The 20,117-nt window shown below is 34.3% G+C and overlaps 1 pseudogene; it reads left to right on the forward strand.

Moving 5' to 3' along the window:
• The first annotated feature begins 13 nt into the window (after positions 1–13).
• On the forward strand, positions 14–8,023 carry LOC107877064 (annotated as a pseudogene).
• Positions 8,024–20,117: the final 12,094 nt, after the last annotated feature.

Below are 20,117 nucleotides of genomic sequence, written 5' to 3' on the forward strand. Positions count from 1 at the left end.
GCTGCTCCTTTAACTCTTTGAGTTTGGACAGAGCTATGCAATATGGAGGGATAGAGATGGGCTGAGTATCAAGAAGAAGATCAACACCGAACTCTATTTCTTTATTTGGAGGTACCCCTGGTAGATCTTTGGGGAAAACCTCATAAAACTCATTGACTACATGGACTGATTGAACTGTTGGGGCTTCAGACATGGTATATTTGACTTGAACTAAATGGTAGATATACTCTTTTGATATTAACTTCCCGGCTATAAGATAAGAGATGAAGTGAACTTTGGGAGACATAGAACTACCCTCTCATTCGAAAATTGCCTCATTAGGAAATTGAAACTTTACCAGGTGGGTGAGATAATCTATTGATGGATAGCATGAATGGAGCCAATCCATACCCAGAGTAATATCGAAATCTATCATCTCTAACTCTATTAAGTCATCTAGTATGATTTTATAGAGGACGATAACAGGGCACTTTTTATTGACTCTTCAAGAAATCACTGACTCATCCACTAGGGTAGAAGTTGAGAAGGGCTTAGGGAGATTTTCAAGACCTACCCCAAAATTTACAGCTACTAATGGAGTTACATAAGAGAGATTTAATCTTGGGTGTAACAACACATATACATCAAGGTGAAAGGTACAAAGCATATTGGTGACAATATTTGTATAACTCTCCTATTCCTGATGCGATGGTAAAGCATAAAACCAATTCTAGCACTGATTGCCACCGGTATTGGTTGATATACCCAATGAGGGAATTGGGTAGCCTGGAGGAGCAGCTGGATTAGTATCCTTAGTTTGAGGATGAGCATATCTACCTCCCTGCTTACATATAGACACTCCTTGATCTTGTGGCGCATCTTACCACAACCATAGAAACCCCTTTTCCCTATTATACATTCACCCAGATAGGTCTTGCCACACTTTGCATATGTCGGGTAACTTGGACTCCTGACCACACTGTTCTGAGACTTAGAATTTGAAGTCCTACCCCACTGATCTTTCCTGGTACTGGGTGTAGGGGCACTGGCTGAAGATAGCGTAGAAACTGATGAAAACCCTTAAACTGCGAATGACTTCCCTTCCAGACCTTGACTGACATACTAAAAATGTCCAGTGCTAGCTCTCTTATTTTTTTCTCTCTTTTCTTCAACTTTTCTACCTCAATCTATTGATCTTGAGTCATCAACCGAGCAATATCTATGTCTTCGATAAGCATGAGAGTCTTACACTCCTTTACCACCAAATTAGACACCCTGGTAACAAATTTACTCTTACGAGCTCTAGAGTCAAATAACAACTCTGGGGCATACTTAGCTAACTGAGTGAACATAAGGCAGTACTCCATCACTATCATAGAGCCTTACCTCAGGTTCATGAACTCCTTCACTTTAGCCTTCCTTATCTCATGAGGGAAGAAATTCTCCATAAAAGCACTTTGAAATACTTGCCAACTTATAGGAGCTGCATTTTTACCCCTACCATCTTTCTACATAGTGACCCAATTATAGGAAACATCCTTCATCCTATAGGATGCCATCTCTACACTCCTCTCTTTAGTAACATGAATGATCTGAGTAATCTTTCTCACCTTATCAATAAAGAGCTAAAGATCCCCGTCTACCTTTGACCCATGGAACTCAGGTTGATTCATCCTCATAAAGTCCTAAATTCTGGTTGCAGCTAAGTTACCATTTTGCTAAAGTGAGACTGCTGCCTGTTGGTTTCCCTGAACATTAGCATTCATAGCTAGGGCCAATGCTTGAAAGTCAGCTCAAAATTCAACATGAGAAACATTCTCATTCAGAGGGTCTACATGCAGTGGTGGTTTATTATCATTTTTGTTTGCGTCAGCTTGACAAAAAGGCATATTCTGTCATGTGAAATCATAAACTAGGATAGATAGAGACAACTTCAATCATGATAGATCATGAGAGAAAGGATGAGTCCTAACTCGTTCTGTAGCCTCTTGCTAATAAATTTGGAGTGCTTCATATTCATGATCAAGACTCTACATAATACGGCTTCTCTAACTCCCTAGGACTCTTTAAAACCTTAGGCTCTGATACGAAGTTTGTAACGCCTCGGGAGCACCCCATAGATGGCACATGATGCTTAGGACTACGAATATCCCCAAGATAACCCATGATATCTATTCAACTTAGAACTTACATAAAAAGTGAACTAACATGTATAGAAATTGAAGGTGAACAATTCCATATCTTAATGTAAATCTTTAACTTTGGAAGCCTTAAACAAACTCTTTAAACTTAGAACATACACAGTCTGACAAGCCTCTACTACTAACTAGAGAGCTACTGGGATAGACCCTAGTTGGCTCGAACATAAATGAAAATCACAGATCTAAATTAACTTTCAACAATAAACATCAGTCAGATAAACAGGGTTTTCAGATTATAAGGACTCACCAAAATTTGAGATGCAAGAGATGATGCTCGTGATTAATCGTACTACTAGAGACAAGCATCAAACCTACATTATAAGATAATGTAGCACATAGACATATATATGGGTTAGTACTTCTGGAATGTACTGAGTTTGTGGGGATGAATGCATAAGTAAAACAAGAATTGAATATAAATGTACACTTTCAAATGATGCATGCTAAGCGTAAATGACTTACCTTAGACTTGAGTAGAACTAAAGACCGCAAGACCATAAAACATAAATAATGAAGCATCTGAATAAGCTTAGTGAGCCATAACACTTAGTTTCTAAAATCTCTACTTTTATTCTATCTTATGGCAGATTTTTACAACCGACAAAAACTATGTGAGCTACCATGGAGTCCAACGTCTTACCCATGTTGGGGAGAGCTTTGCTACCCTTATCATTGGAATAGAACACTAACTTAAGTGATCACTGAACTTAACTCATATTAGGACTTAAACCTATGGTAGCTCATAGTTTTCAGAAATTTAGGATACGCTTATCCACATTCCCTTCTCAGTGCTAAATACTACTCCCAGAATATGTATATGCTTATCTTTAAGAAATTCACCTTAAAATAGCATAAGGGTTTATAGACTGAAAACCAGTTATGCTTATCTTTACTTTAAATCATAATCAAGATGAACACTTGTGGATTTCATGTCTTATCTTTAGATCAAAGTATTAAGCTTTCTTGAATCATTATATTGCATATGAATGGAGATTAAAAGCTTAGACTTTCTTGTAAACTTAATACTTCTTCTTAAATCTTGAAACTCTTACTTTCTATCATAGCACTTATAACAAAATATCAAGCTCAATAACCATATCGAAATCTTTCATCAGAATCCAAATCAAGGTAATGAATTTCAAATCACAATATCAATCTTAAAGCTCAAAACATGAATAGATATAGCCTTTATGCATCTTTAGCCTTTAAATCATAAGATAAGGTTATACTTTAAAATATGAGAATTTGAGGAATGGCCCTAATGTAAAACATGTAAATTCAACTTAAAAATCATGCTTTTTGGGCACAAGGATGAAAGATTAACCTTTTTCAAAACCTCACATACTTGGAATTGCTTGACTTGTGAAAAAGACTTAAACTTTAAGACTTGAGAGATGACTTGGTGAGAGAAACCCTAATATTGTTGTTCTTGAATATGGAAGGAGAAGAGATGTTGTTAACTGGCTGAAAGATAGAGGAAAATAACACCCCTCTTGGGTTATAAGTCATGGGTTGAGAGTTATAAGAGGGGAAAAGACCAAAAGGTCCCTTAACTTATAGAAATTCGATCACCAGTCTTCATGAGTCAACTTACGACTCATAAGATAAAGTTATGACTTGGCCTAGCAACTCATAAGCTTAGCAGTGGCAAGGATTGCACACAGGTCAACATACAAGTCGTATCTTGCAACTCGTCACATTTCAATATGACTTGTATCATCCTCTCGTAACTTGGAAAGATACTTGGGGTTCCTATACTATTGACCTTACGACTTTACTTTATATGACTTGTAGCATTCTATGACAATTCCTAGGGTCAAATCGTAACTGCAATAGACACCAACTACTCCATACTACCATAACTATGACTTACAACTTATGACTCATAAGGTGTATATACGACTTAAGGAGATGAGTAGTAAGTGGCACAGTGTCTTTCAGACACAGGGTATTACAAAAATACGTGCAAAAAAAATTTAAGTGGAACTCATATAAGACGTCAAATTAATTTAAAACATCAAGAGTTAATTTATCATTTTATATCTATTTATTTTTATTAAATATTATTAAATTTTAAATACTTAGATGAGTTATAATAATTAATTAGGAATGATATTTAGTAAAATTACGATTGAAGCAGCTAAAGCAGACATGCCATAAATGTCTATTTTATTTTTTAGTGAATATTAGTAATTTTTAATATATAAATAAATTATAATAATTAATAGGGATAGTTTTGGTAAAATCACGGAGCAAGCTGCTGAAGCAGGCATGTTGAAACTAAGCTGCTGCTCTCACTTACAATTGAATAAGCTAAAGCAGACATGTTATAAATGTCTATTTTACTTTTTTATTAAATATTATTAATTTTTAAATTTATAAATAATTTATAATAATTAATTAGGAGTGATATAATAAAATTACACAACAAACTGAGTAAGCATGTCGAAACTGAACTGCTACTCTCACACTTCTAATATAGTACAAAAGTAAGCGAAATATATATATATTACTCTACTCTTATTTATAAGTGAACAAACAAACGACTAACAGAATATCTCCAAATTGTACTAAAGGTAGCATAATTATACAAGAAAGTTGGCTTTTTCTTATTGGTGAATGAACACATGTCTCACATTTGCTTCAGTTTGTGTACCATTTTTGCACTATCACTTACCTCACTTACATCTTCCATTTCTTTGTTTACTAATTCTCTCTGGAAACCTCTACGATTCAGACTATTTTTTTGGCAAGAATTGGCTGAATTTCTTCTTATCTTTCTTTATTATTATCGGTACGAATTTGTATATTTTATATTCATTATTTTATAATTGTTTTGAATATAATTTCTTGCTAGAATTTAAAGTACATATTAGTAATTTTAGCTGATCAACATATGCATTATGTCTCTTACATTTATTTGGTCTTTGTTATTATCTAATTAGTGCATAATTAAATCATCTTGTGCCAAAATTTAATCTATCAAAAATGACAAATTTAAGACTAGATTGTGCACCTACGGTATTTGATGTTATGTCCGAGTCATTTTACATGGAGTACTTAGTTGTTGTTTTTTTCTTTGTGCTACAATAGGTAAAACACTAAGAGAGACTAACTCTTCCTCAGTTGGTTCACCATGTTGCTGTTATTTCCACACGCTAAAGATGCAAGGTATAAATGTTAATTGATTGTTCTACAAGTAACTTGGATTTTCTAACCGGTAAAATAATTTTTTCCTTTCTTTCTTTGTACTTCTAATAGATTTCTCCCTGCTTCCGTTCTTTCCTTAAGTCTCAAGGGTGTTTGTGTTTCTATTATTCTATGTTTAAGCTGTTGGTATGTTTTTCCGAACAACAAAATAGTAGGCTTTGGAATAAATAGAATAAGGATAACAATTTACAGCTTACTCATGAAATGATTATGGAAATATAATGTGAAAAAAGAGGAACTTTGGAGAAGAGTGATTACAGTAATGATAACATTTTAAATTAGCTTATTTAAATATAGTTATTTTGGAAAATCAAACTTAGAATGTTGTAACATAAGTTAACATGCGGTATGGATTTTGTTATGTTAGAAAATTGATTCCTGTGTTGATAGAGTGAATGACCTGGCATTTTCAAGTCTATAGATAAAAGGAAATACTAAATAAAAAGGGGAAAGAACGACTTGGCATTTTGTTTGCAGACTAACATTTTGGTTTAATCATATGCAGATGGTAGGTTGATGATGCTAACATCTAAAGAATAAGAATTCAAATATTGTTGACTCTGTGTTGAACTTAAAACACATATTCTTAGTATTCATATGGTTTATATCATGAATGAGTTAAAAGACAATCATTAATACAATTTTCTCTTTTTCCTATTTTCTAATTCTTGCTTTGTAGATTTTTTCAAGATGTTAAAGATTCATTCCCACTTGGAATTCACCTCCTTGAAATGACCTTTTTTACTCTAAAGGTGATATAGCATTTTCTTAAGATGTTTAAGCCAATTAATATGGAAAATTGGCAACTTTTCCAATTGGCAACTTTTCCAAGCCTGATCAATTCATTTCTACAAGCAGGGAGGATCTAGAGCATTTCCCCCTCCTATTCGGGGCCGGATGGCCACGCCCGCAAGTACCCAACCTTTCTTTTGCTTATTCTTTGATTTAAAAGTCCCAATGTGAACTCCCCTACCGATTGACTCCATCAAAGTTGAAAAGAGGATTCCTCACTTATTTCTCTCATTCAAAATCATGTATGAGACTTTTATCTCAACATATTAATTTGACACCTTAAGCGGGACCAAACATGTTGCCGCTAGAAGAAGAACCCCATATTTATTCTAGAGAATCTCTTAATTGTTCTAGAGAAACTAGAAATAGATTCTTTAACCAGAAGAATTTGGTTTAGATTTAGGATACTGATCTTAGTGTACTGATTTTATGCCGCCATCGAGTCTGGTCCTCTTTATAAATCTCTCTCTTTTTTGTTGATTGTTTTTTCCTTTTTGGTTTCTTGATTTGGATTTTTTCAGTCATAGAGTAATCTGTTGGCTTTTGCAATTTTTTGTTTCTCTATTTTGTGGTGAGTGCATCTATTTAGGTACTATGATAATGACTTATGGTATTTGAGTTTGGTTCTATATATTTTCATTTGTTTGCTGAATAGTATAGACACTGGGATACAAAAACAGATTTAGGATGTTCACTTTTTTCTATAGGCTGTATTACTACCAAGGATTTGGGAATAGTGATGATATCACTTGGTTAGAATCCCTCTGAAGCTGAACTACAAGATATGATTAGTGAAGTTGATGCTGATCAGAATGGAACCATTGATTTTCCAGAGTTCTTGAATCTTATGGTACGTAAGATGATGGTATTAGAGTACTAGCTATTTAAATATTATGTTACCATCTTTCTTATTTGTCTTTATTAAGATATTTGATATGTTGCTTCACTTCTATTTTTTCAACCATTATTTAGATGCCTCTTCCTTGAAAATTGATTTTGTTTACAATTTTGAGTTATTTGATGATTGCAGAGGACAACTTCACTGTTGTGATCCAAATTTCTTCTGTCACTTTAAGTTGTGATAGACTCATGCATATAAAAATTTTGTTTCATAGTTGAGTATGCAATGGTCTTGATAGTTCCTAGATTGTTTCAAACGGTTCAAGAAAAACCTTGCTCTAAATTTTTCAAGTACTGATAAGATATCTTTCTTATAGGAAAAGTTGTTTCTATGCAATAACCATCCAAGTTACAATAATTAGATAATATAATTGTCAAGGGATCAATGATTGGCTCATTCTTCCTTTTGTTCTTTTAGCATTTTATTATTGTGTTTTCCCCTTTGGATCTTATACCATCATGAAACGTAAGAGAGGAATATCTTTCTTTATTGCTTGTCAAATATTATTAAATATAGCAGTATTGTGCTCAAATAATCAGATTTCATACTTGGGAAAAGAATGTACATGATTTGGACTTATTTTCTGAAGGACACTGATTCTGATGAGGAACTCAAAGAAGCTTTCAAGGTTTTTGACAAAGATTAGAATGTCTTTATTTCTGCAGATGAGGTACTTTTCTGTAGAGAAGTTAGTTCTGCAAGTAATTGAGGAAGATGTTTTTCGACATGCTTGTAGTTTTTTCTTCATCAAAGTATTGTAGATTGTCAATTCATGTCTCTTATGTGTCTACATTTTGCATTTTAGCTTCGTCATGTGATGACTAACCTGGGAGAGAAGCTGACCGATGAAAAGGTGAATGAGATGATCGGAGAGGCAAATATTGATGGTGATGGGAAAGTTAATTACGAGGAGTTTCTCTGTATGATGCTTGCCAAGTGATGGCTTAATATTCTCTTAGTTACTGTGTATGAATGTTTGTTTTTGTTGTGCATTGTAAATGGTTGCTAATTTTTCAAAGGATTTTAATGTCTAAGTCTTCTTTTTTGTTTTCTAATGTAGCAGCTAAGGTAGAGATGCAATACCTGGAAATGACTTTTAACGTACGTGTTATATACAGTAAAAATACTAAAGAGGTGGAGAAATTTGCAGTAAACCTGTTTAATTTTGTTCAGGAAAAGAAGAGCATGTTGCTCTTGGCTTTGACATTGAATGGAAGCCCACTTTTAGAAGAGGTCGAACTTCAACGTTGGCAAATGATAGTTTCACTACAATCCAAAATTTGCAAACTAGATTGGAATATTGAAAAGCTCTATCAGTCTTTCAATGCATTAGCTTCATTTGATGGGGTGTTAAATGGAATCTTGTAAGTTATAAAATGTTACGACCGAAGAACCAAGGGGTCATGATGGTGCTTGTCGCAATGAACCTTGACAAGTAAGCCTATCACCCAAACTGATAGTCAACGGGGAAAAGATAGAAATAACCCTAAGGCAAGGCTTCTAAAACGAAGCTGAGACATGCAAATATAATATGAAAATGAAAACATACAACTAAAGATATTATACCAAACTCCCAAAACCTGGTGTCAATAGTATAAGAACTACTAATACAATCCATGAGTCAAATACATTAGAATATCCAATAGGAACAATATCTATCTCAGAATACTAGTAAAGACATAAACTAATACAGAAAGATAAAAGTGGACCCCAGATACGTGAAAGTATAACTGCTACCTTGAACAACTGTGAAGGAACCCAAAATCAAGCCACATGAGATGCACCTGCATCAGAATCTGCACCAAAAGGGCATAGTAAGGATGAGTACAGTCCACTTATACTCACTAGATATCATAGGCTGACCGAGCAAAGTAGAAAATAAAGTATATAAAATACACACTAAGGGTACGTCACCTGCAACTAGAAAATGTCCTACAACGGTATCCCACACTGCTTGCACTAACAGTTCTATAATATCCATATATAATACAACAAAGCACCAGAAAAGAATACAAGTATACATTTATACCACATATAAGAAAAGTAAAGTAGAAGCAAGATATATGAGAGTATTATGTATAAGTAAGGAAGGTTAGGACAATGAATAGGTAACAAGTCAAACAAAACATACAATTACATCACAAGCATAATAAAGTAAACATAATAAGAATGATGATGATGATGTAATGCACGAGGCTATCTCACAACCTCGAGGCCATCGCACTACCTCTAAGACCATTGCACAGTCTTTATATATACCTATGGAGGTATAGGCTACAAGAAGTAGGACCTATGGGGGGTTCTTAACCCATACACAATCCATATATATCCATTACTCCTCCCTCAACATATCCCTTGAGGGTTTTATAAGATGTCACATTTTTCGTCATAAAAAAGGTGTTGCCAGTGTTTCTCAATATTTTTAGGGTGATACCACTGTTTTATTAATGAGTATGAGGATGTAATGCTCACAACCAACCACAAAGGGTATTTTCAAAACCAGCTACAATGAGTATTTGTACAACCAGCCAATATACCATCACGTGAGCCAAATATCGACTCACTATTTCCAACCATTCATGAAATCCAACATGATTCATATGTCAATAGAGTATGAATACATCACAACACATACAATTAGTACCACAACACACTTTTTCATCAAACAAGGTATAATTATCATCATATCTACAAGGTTATCAATATCACATAGGACCCTACACGGTCACACATAACACATAAAGTTCCAAAACCATCACATAATACTACGCATAGGCATCGACACAGGAACAACATAATAACATATCCATTTTATTATGATTAGTTCCCACAACCTTAACATACATTTTGTTTCAGTATTAACTACCCATCCTAGTTTGAAAGAAGTTAAGCCATAACCTACCTCAAAAGCCGAAAATTGGTCCACAACACTTAAGTTCAAAGTCCTAATCTTCATGAATGGACTCGGAATCAACTAACATATTAAAATATAAAATCTATGCATCAAAAGAAATCTAACGATACCTATATTGCCTATTTTCAATTCGGGGTCAAAACGGACCCCCAAAATAATTTTTCAAAAAAAAGAGCAAAATTGTAACTTATTTCAGAAATATGTTTCCTATATCTTTAGGAGTCTACAACTGAAATTTCAAGAAAAAATGAGTTAAAAATAAGGTCCACATCGAAGAAAAGCTATTTTTTAACTTTACTGGGAAGAATCTTTGAAATCCATTTAGAAATCGAGAATCAAAGTTGTTTTAAAGGTGAAATTGAGGAAAAATGAATAATTACAGGATTATAAACTGACCCAAGGGAAAAAGGAGTGAAATTGGGGTTTAAATTGAAGAAATACTATTTTAGGCCTTATGGGACAAAATCCCCAAATTTCGTACAATAATTTGTGTTTAAAAAAGGAAATTAATGTTAAGGATGGAAGAAAATAGTTGAAATGAGTGTAATGGAGCTTACCCAAGCTTAGAAATGGAGAAAGTCGCTCAAAACAACAAAATCCTAAGCTCTAAGTCTCAAAAATGGTGAAAAATAGAGAAAATCAGCTATTTATACATCCAGGCTTCACGATTGCGGACCAAGGTCACGATCGTGGTACCTCGCCTATCAAGGGTATCGCGATCGCAGAAAGGGTATCGCGACCGTAATGCCTCAACTATAGGACCAATCGTGATCACGATAGGACTATCGCGATCACAAGTGCACCAGCTAGGGACTTGGTGTATTCCAAGTCTCGACGGGCCCCTCAAGATCCATCCGGAATTCTGTGAATGGAAACGAACTATGCTACCCTATCAAATTCGACTCTCCAGACTCAGAGATGATATCAAAATTTTAAAAAATATTATTTTCACAAAGTTGATGCCTGAAACCCAAAATCATAATTTTCTAAATCAAGGATCGAAGTGAGATTTAAAAGCTATATAATCATAGAAACCATGTTACTACCCTAAAATCAATGTTTCAAATCTGAATGATACAGTCTGTTCTGCCATCCATCGCATGGATTAAGAGATATAAATAGAAATCAACTATCAGACTCTTAAAGTTGCCAAAACCCACAAAATCACATAAATAGCACCAAAATTCATTGAAAATCATTTCAATCATCCCAATACCCTAGAAATACCACACACAACCATGAGGAGGGGTGAAATAGTTAAATCACACAAAAACACATATTTCATCAAAATTTAGGTCGTTATATCATCCACTACTAAAAATCTAGTTCTTTCTCGAACTAAAGGCAAGAGAAATACCTGAATAAATAAAGAGCTGGGGATAAGAACCATGTATATCAGACTCGACTTCCCAAGTAGCCTCATCTACAGATCGATGCCTCCACTGAACCTTAACCACTGGAATAACTCTAGAACGTAATTGCCTAATAGCCAGGATGGAGACAGGCACCTCAATAAAAGACAACCTCTTATCTAATTGAACTGACGCCCAATGAATAACATGAGACTCATCCAAAATATACTGTTGAAGTATAGAAATATGAAAACTGGATAAACTGATAAATCTAGGGGAAAAGCTAACTCATAATCCACATCACCAACAATCTGAAGAATCTCAAATGGACCAATATACTTGGGGCTAATCTTGTCCCTCTTCCCAAACCTTATCATACCTTTCATGGGTGAAAATCAAAGAAAACATGATCACTAACATCAAATATCAAGGAATGAAGTCTACGATCAGCATTACACTTTTGACTACTATGACCCGCTCGAAGTCTATCCTGAATAATTCGAACTCTATCGAAAGACTCATGAAGCAAGTTCATACCTCGAGGTCTAAACTCAAAAGCCTCAAACCAACCAATTGGAGAGTGACAATCCCTACCCCATAAAGCCTAAAAAGGATCCATATTAATACTGGAATGGTTGCTATTATTAAACGCACTCTATGATAAGGCTAAATGTTGCTTCCACTAGCCACCAAAATCTATCACATAAGTGCAAAACATATCCTCCAAAAGTTGGATAGTTTGCTTTGACTGACCATCAGTCTGAGGGTGATATGCTGTACTAAGATCTACTTGAGTGCCCAACTTATCCTGAAGTGTCTTCCAAAAGTAAGAAGAGAACACAGAACCTTGATCTAAAATAATAGACACTAGCACACCATGTAGTTGCACAATCTCTTAAATGTTGATATGGGCCAACCTCTCAGCACTGAAAACAACCTACACCAGAATGAAATACACAGAATTGGTCAATCAATCCATGACGACCCAAACACTATCAGATCTATGAGAAGTATGAGGAAATAAGATCATGAAGTCCTAGTGATATTTTCCTATTTCCACTTAAGAATGGGTAATATCTGAAGTAATCCACCAGGTCTCAAATGCTCGTCCTTCACCTACTGGAAACAAAGGCAACGAGCTATAAAATCTGCTATATCCTTCCCCATATCACCCTATCAGTAATGCAATCTCAAGTCTCGATACCTTCCTATACTCTCCTGGATGGATGGAATACCTGGAATAATGGGCTTCCTCCAAAATCAATATAATCTAATAACCCACTCTCGGCATACAAACTCGATAGGAGTTATGTGCTTTGATTTGACATGATTGGGTGTTAAATAGGGTGGAAAAAGACCCAAAAATCCCTTTAAAACAACGTTTTAGCGCTGGTTTGGAAAAAACTGATGGTCTGAGTGATGGACCGTCACTCTGGTGACTAACCATCTCTCCAACCATCATTTTTGGGCCAGAAAATGGCCTTACTACTTCAGTTATGAAGGCCGGTCCATCGCTGACTTGACGGTCCGTCAGCTTGCCCGTCGCTCTTAGACAACTCAGACAACTCTCAGTAAAATGGCCATAACTTTTTACTTCGATGTCGGATTTTGACAAAATTGGTATTTTTGGAAAGATAATTCAATTATATATTTGTTGGAGGGTCATGAGATCAAAAATTATTTGTAGAATTAGAGATATGCTCATTTGAAGTTGACTACGGCAATGTCCTTCTCAAGATTTTAATTGGTAAGGGATGTTTTGATTCGTCTAATAGCTAGGATGAATTTGAGGACTTAATATACATCTAAATTGATCATAAAACTACCAAATTACTGTAATTTATTTCTCATAAGCTTGAAGCATGGTTCTACTATTGGTTGGGATTCTCGTGGTATTACATTAAAAAATTAAAATCAAGCAAAAGAATGGTTTACCTGAAATACATTTGACCTGCTTCTTGCGTTGAAAAGATACGTAGGCAGCCCTACTCTGGGGTTTGGTCCAAAAAAAAAAATTCAAGTTACCCAGTAAGAAATAAAACTGGGGCAAAAGTTATTTTCTTTAGGAGTCGATTCCAAAAGTTGTAAATCTCACCCTATATAATTCATATTTTGAGCCTCATGCCGCCTTTTTTTTTTCTCTAACTATAACTAAAAGCCAAGTTACAATCAAATAAAGACCTTTAGATCGATCTTTGACAATATCAAGGCTAAACATGTCATGAGTGCATAATGTTTCATATTTTGAACATCATTTTCCTTCCAAAAAATAAAATGAAATGAGAGAGTCTTATCGATGAAAACCCCAAAAGGCATCATAAGGCAATGGTGAGTTGAGAAAGAAATGACATTGGAGAAAATCCATTGAGGTGCCAATAGCTGAAGGAGGATTGTTATCTAGATGGAGCATGTTCAAGAATAACTTCATTTCAAATTCAATAAGTGGGAAAAAGTTGTAATGATTAGGGTGAGTAGATCCGGATGTTTAATTCAAAATGCACGTCATAATCACAGAAATTGTTTACCACACCCAAATAAGTTTTCTTTTTGTCATTTCAAAAAAGAGATACCTATTGTCTTTTTCTTTTCTCTTTATTATTTTTATTTTGATTTTTGATTTTTATATATTTTTCATAAAATGAAAAATCGTCGTCATCATTCGAGTATTTTTTAGTCTAATTCACGTCAACTCAAGAGAGAAACGATTTCAAAACTTGCTACCAATTCCTTTAATTGTAAAAAGCAAGACAAAGGGTCGATGCCCAAAGATAACATGTTACAAAATAAAGTAAGGTACTTAGGAATGCTTGTCGTACGACAGTTTTGTACTCATAGGAGTATAAAAGGTGTATTTGAAGATTAGCCCTGAGGCATCATGAAAGAGAAATATAATTTGAGTCAAGAGTTTTAGTAGTCAGGACTCAGGGTCAGAAGTACAACAAGTCAACGAATACTTATCAATAATTTGAAAAAGAGTTGAGTATGACGAGTGAAAGAGCGGCCGCCTCAAAAGCCAAATGCCACAAACTAACCACCACATTTTTTTAAAAAACTCATAATTTTTCTTTGCTTGGAACAAAGATGAAATATTGTCTTTGCATAAAAATTTTCAAACAAAGGATGTAATTTCACACTTCTGTCAAACACAAGAAGCAAGGTTATAGCACACGATGCTGGATTTCGGTCATGTACAAACTTTTGAAAAATTTTTATGTGTATTGTATGGGGATTTTATTTTCTTCTCAGGACCCTCCTGAATAATGAGATTTTATTTTCTGCTCAGGAACCTCCTGAATAATGAGACTTTATTTTCTGCTCAGGACCCTCCTGAATAATGAGAATTTATTTTCTTCTCAGGACCCTCCTGAATAATGAGACTTTATTTTCTACTCAGAACTCTTCTTAATAATGGGATTTTATTTTTTTCTTAGGACCCTCCTAAATAATGGGAATTTTTTTTCTGCTCAGGACCCTCCTAAATAATGAGACTTTATTTTATGCTTAGTACCCTCCTGAATAATGGAAATTTATTTTCTGATTAGGACCCTCTTGAATAATGGGACTTTATTTTCTACTCAGGACCCTCCTGGATAATGGGACTTTACTTTCTGCCCAGGACCCTCTTGAATAATGGAAAATTTACTTTATGGTCTAGAACCTCCTGAATAATCGGACTTTACTTTCTGCTTAGGACCCACCTGAATAATGGGAGTTTATTTTCTGTTCAGGACCCTTCTGAATAATGGGACTTTTCTTTTCTAGTTTACCCTTTACTTTGAGTTCAGGAACATTTTTGAAAATTAGAAATGGTAAGTTAGGAGCCCGCCTGGAGAATAGGGTGATGAAATTGCAAGTACATAAACCTGCCTGAAGAATAGGGTGAAGGTTTTCAGTCCAAGTCAAAAGAAAGTCAAAAGAATAGGTCAATTGTCAAGTTCCTCCCCCATACCAAGGGTCGGCATGGAGGAACATTTCATTTTTTCAAGATTCAACTCAAAATAATAACTATCTCACCACCCGAGAAGTCATGAAGATTCAATTCAAGATTTCAGAAAGTTGCATAGATAGGATCTTTTACTTGTATTTTCATTTTCTATATTTGTTATTCATGTGGATTTAAGTGGAAGAAGTTGTGAACCGGAGACTCGACAGAATCTCACTTGGCCTCTACCTTATAATCTTACCATTTTACCCCTTTGAACTACACATGACCTGATTCTGTTATAACCCGGGATAAGTAGGAGGTCCAAAACCAGGAATCGGTCACATCATTTCTTTTATTTTATTTTGTCCTAACCTTTTGAATAATTAACCAAGCTTGGTTGACCTAGTGGTTGGCTCATTAGATCGCTTAAGCAAGTATCGGGGGTTCAATTCCTGCCTTGTGCATGCAGCAACCAATTGGCCAGCGGCAAACCTTTAAATGGAGCTCAGATCCACGGAGGATTAGTCCTTGGCCAGTTGGGCTGGGGGATTACCTAGGAAAACCAAAGAAAAAACCTTTTGAATAGTAGAAGGGTCCAAATTCATCTCTTCGTCTACTTCTTTGTGTGAAAACTCTTCGAGATTTCAAACAAAGAGAGGCAAAATGTAGACACGTGATTTTTGACCCTCCCCGAGTTTTAACCTATTTTTTGGTATTAAATATTTATATTTTTCTATTATTAACTTTAGTTCTTATTTCATTTTTTTAAGTTTTGATTGAAAATAAATAAAAATAATAAAAAAGTTACATTTTTGGGGTGTTTTTATCTTTATTTGAATTTTATTTTTATTTTTAAAATCATACAAAAATTTAAAAAATATATATTTCTTCCTTTTAAAGTTTAATAAATAAGATACTAATTTTAGTATTATATTAATTATATTTTTTTGGGCTATTTATGAACTTTTATTGTATTTTCTTAGTTATAAAAATTAATTAGTTAATATTATTTTATTATTATTAATATTTTCTATTTTATATATTTTAATTAAAAAAATTTAAAATTCAAAATTCAAATCCTAAAACTACCCAACCTCTCCCCGCATTATCTGATAATCCCTTAACTATTCCCCTAATATCCTATTATTTAAGGGAACTACCCCAGCCTCCCCAGGATATACGTATCATCAGACATTGGAAAAAAACAAAAATCAGATAAAGAGGGAAAAGAAGCAGAAAAGGGTAAAGAAGAGAATATCGAGTTCAAGTTTGGAGTTCTACTTGAGGTTTTCAGTCACGGATTTCTTCGTTTTAATCCATTACAGATTATTGTCCTATTTTATATTATGCTTTTCATGACTTCTATTATTATGAATCAAAGTATGAAATTAGAATGTTCAAATAGACTCATGCACTGTTTAGTATGATTAGTGGATTGATTATATGAATTATTTGTTATTACATGTAATAGAATTAAGTTATTAAATATTTGTATACTTGTACACAAAAAAGTTCTGTATTCACAAATCACTGAACACACACAGAGATGGAGAATACGTACACAGACAGTGAGGAAAAATATATCAGTAAAAGAAAATAAGGAAAAATGGTCAAACCAAAAATACACTGCACACACCATTTACACTGTATTTTTACAATATACATCAACACACACAGATATGCACTGTTGCACGCGCATATAGAAATTAAGTGAAATAATTAAGTGGGATCGGGTAGCACAAACAGTGAAGAAAAATGTGCTAGAATAAATGAGAGAAGAAGAAAGAAAATCAGTGAAAGATGAGGGAAAATAGTGAAAAATTAGAGAAAAAACCGGCGTTGTTTAAATTTTTCCAGCGAATATTTGCTGGAGTTGTTATCTTCACCGATGACTAAACAGAGAAAACCTGTCAAAATTACATAAACTAGTAACTAAAATCACCCTCATTGCCGCCTCACCACCATAGTCGGTGATCTTTCACTGCCGATAAATTCTAGCCCAAACCAGCGAATAACCGGCGATCCACAGTCCCCACATACACAGATCTACGTGTTGACCTACCAAAAAATGCACACACACAAAGAGAGATGATGAAAAATAAAGAAAATCAATCGTCTAAACAAAAATCCGATGGCTGATCGAAAATCCAACAAATTGAGAATGAAGCTTACTACCGACTCGAAATCTTACTACCCACTATTGGAAATTTTCCATATTTGATTCTTGAAGCATTTTTGATCTCTTGGAAATTTTCCATATTTGATTCTTGAAGCATTTTTGATCTCGTTTGGTTACTATTTTAGCGAACCTGCCGGCAAAACCACACTATTCCCTAAACTAATCTGGGACTATATTATTGTGTGTATTTCATTTAGATTTGGACTGTATTTTTATCCGAATCAAAATTTGGGGGATTTCGTATTTGAAGTTGTTTTACAATCTTAATTTGGGCTTATATTAATTTAGAAAAAATATATTCGGAAAATCATAATAAAATTAGCATAATAAGGGTAACTTTATGTATATTTTATTTTTATTTATTTATTTATTATTTTATTATTTTATTTATTTATTTTATTAATTTTATTTCATTTTCAAAAATTAATAATTATTTTTTGAATTAATTAATCGCCTTACATGAATTTTACTCATAGTTTATTGTTAAAGTTAGGTGACATTTCGAGTAGGCAAACTTTTTAACGCTAGGCAAATTTTAGACTCGTTTAAAAATCTTATCTCGATTAAGAATGCGGTGTATGCATTTTTTTGAGATGTTTAAAAATAATTCACGGATGCAATAATGCACCTTGACAAATATTTTTCTAAAAGTAATTTTTCACTGATTTAATACAAGAGTTTTAAATATTTTTAGTATATTAAAAATTAGCGAATTTAGGCCTTAACACAATTTATTCAAAATTGTTTAAGTCAATAAAATAGACTGTGCTAGAACCATGGAAATTGAGGGGTGCCTCACACCTTCCCCTCGGTCAACAGAATTCCTTACCCGATCTTCTGTTTTCGCAGACCAAAATAATAAAGAGTCATTTCTTTTTTACTAGGGATTCAAAAAGGTGATTTGAAATATCACAACTCAATTTCAAGTGGCGACTCTGTAATTAAAATAATTCCTATTCAATATCATCACTTTAATTAAAAAATCTTTGGAATTTGACGCCGTGAGCGAAAAAGGGGTACAACAAATTGAATCAAATTACTAAGGAAATACACGGTTTAAACTCATCTCGAACATATAGAACTCCACAATAAGAGAAAAATCCCTACTTTAGTTGAAAAGAAGGTTTTTGGGATCCATGGGTGAAAGGGACCCATAGATGAACACCTACATACCTTAAAAACTGAATTCTTGAAGATTTCTTTGATTGAATGCTTGAACTATTTCTTTCTTGAGAATGAAGCTTTAATTTGTTCTTGGGGAAGAAGGAGGTGTTTCTTCGGAGCAATTTGAGTGAAAGAGGCAAATAATACCCTTTTGGAAGCCCCAATTCGTGTTATAGAGGAAATAGGATGAGGGAAAATGAAATAAATGCCTCTTAGCTTAAAGGGCAAGGGGCTGTGCAAAACGCATGGGTGTGCCGCGGGCTCAAGACTGGCCGGGTAAGCCCCGTAGCGCGGGCTCTAGTCTGGCGGAATAGATCGGGTACCATGAGCTCTGTCCCGGTGGACTAGATCTAGTAGCGCAGGCTTATCCCGGTGGGTCCACTGGTTTCATTTTCCAAACACGACCCTACGCCCGTCCAAAAAACTCAAAACTTTCCCGAGACATACCTTTATCAACCCCTAACATGTTTCAACTGAAAAATCATTGTCTCAAGGTCGGGCAGACCAAAATAAAAATCATCGAAGTTTAGGGGTCTTGAAAGTGACTAAGTCCTTAACAATTAGTGAAAAATCCAAGACTTGGACCCCTTAAACATACAAATAAAAGATGAAATGAGCTTAAGATCTTACGAGGTTTTACAATAAGCTACTGGATATTTCTTCTAATTATTTTTGTGTTTGCAAGGATGTGGTTTTCAAGGAACACATATTTTTATTTTTTGTTAATTCTACCACTATTGAAGTGTCTCATAGAGCTCATGATAAGGGAAATGATGTGAATGCTTATGATCTTAAGCCACTTTACTTGCCATTGCCAAATTCTGATAGAGAAACAATAGAAGGACATGAAATGGATCAACACATAGAGGCAGTTCCAGATCAAGGTCATGAATAAATTGATAACAATGATGGAGTTACTGAGTTTTATGAAGTAACAACAGACAACTCAAATGACTTAGCTGCAACAGATGATTTAGATGCAATAGAGGCAGGACCTACTACAGAGGAGATAGAAACACTTATTGCTACACCTCAACTCTTCTGTAGTACTCCTTCAGAAGATCCATAAGAAGTACTAAAGAGCTATTATGGCATGAAGACTATGTTTTCACCATGAAAAGGCCAATAGAATAATGATATATTCTCTATCAGACTATCTCATATATGATAGGATTTACCAAAGATGTAAAGTTTTTTCACCAATATTTTAGCTCTTATTGAATGTGACAGTTTTGCTAAGGCCTCAAAGAATAAAATGTGGGTTAAAGTAATGATCTTGGAGGTTAAAGCCTTGAAAAACAACAACACTTGGCATGTAGTAAAAAAGGGAAAACTGTCATTGGATCAAAATGGATGTACAATATAAAATATTAAGCTAATGGAGAAGTGAAAAGGTTCAATGCAAGATTAGTTGCAAAAGGATAAAATCAAAAGAAAGGACTTGATTACCATGAAACTTTTTATACAGTTGCAAAAATGGTTACAGTAAGATCATTTATT

The sequence above is a fragment of the Capsicum annuum genome, chromosome 7 (genome assembly GCF_002878395.1).
Source record: "Capsicum annuum cultivar UCD-10X-F1 chromosome 7, UCD10Xv1.1, whole genome shotgun sequence".
Lineage (NCBI taxonomy): Eukaryota > Viridiplantae > Streptophyta > Magnoliopsida > Solanales > Solanaceae > Capsicum > Capsicum annuum.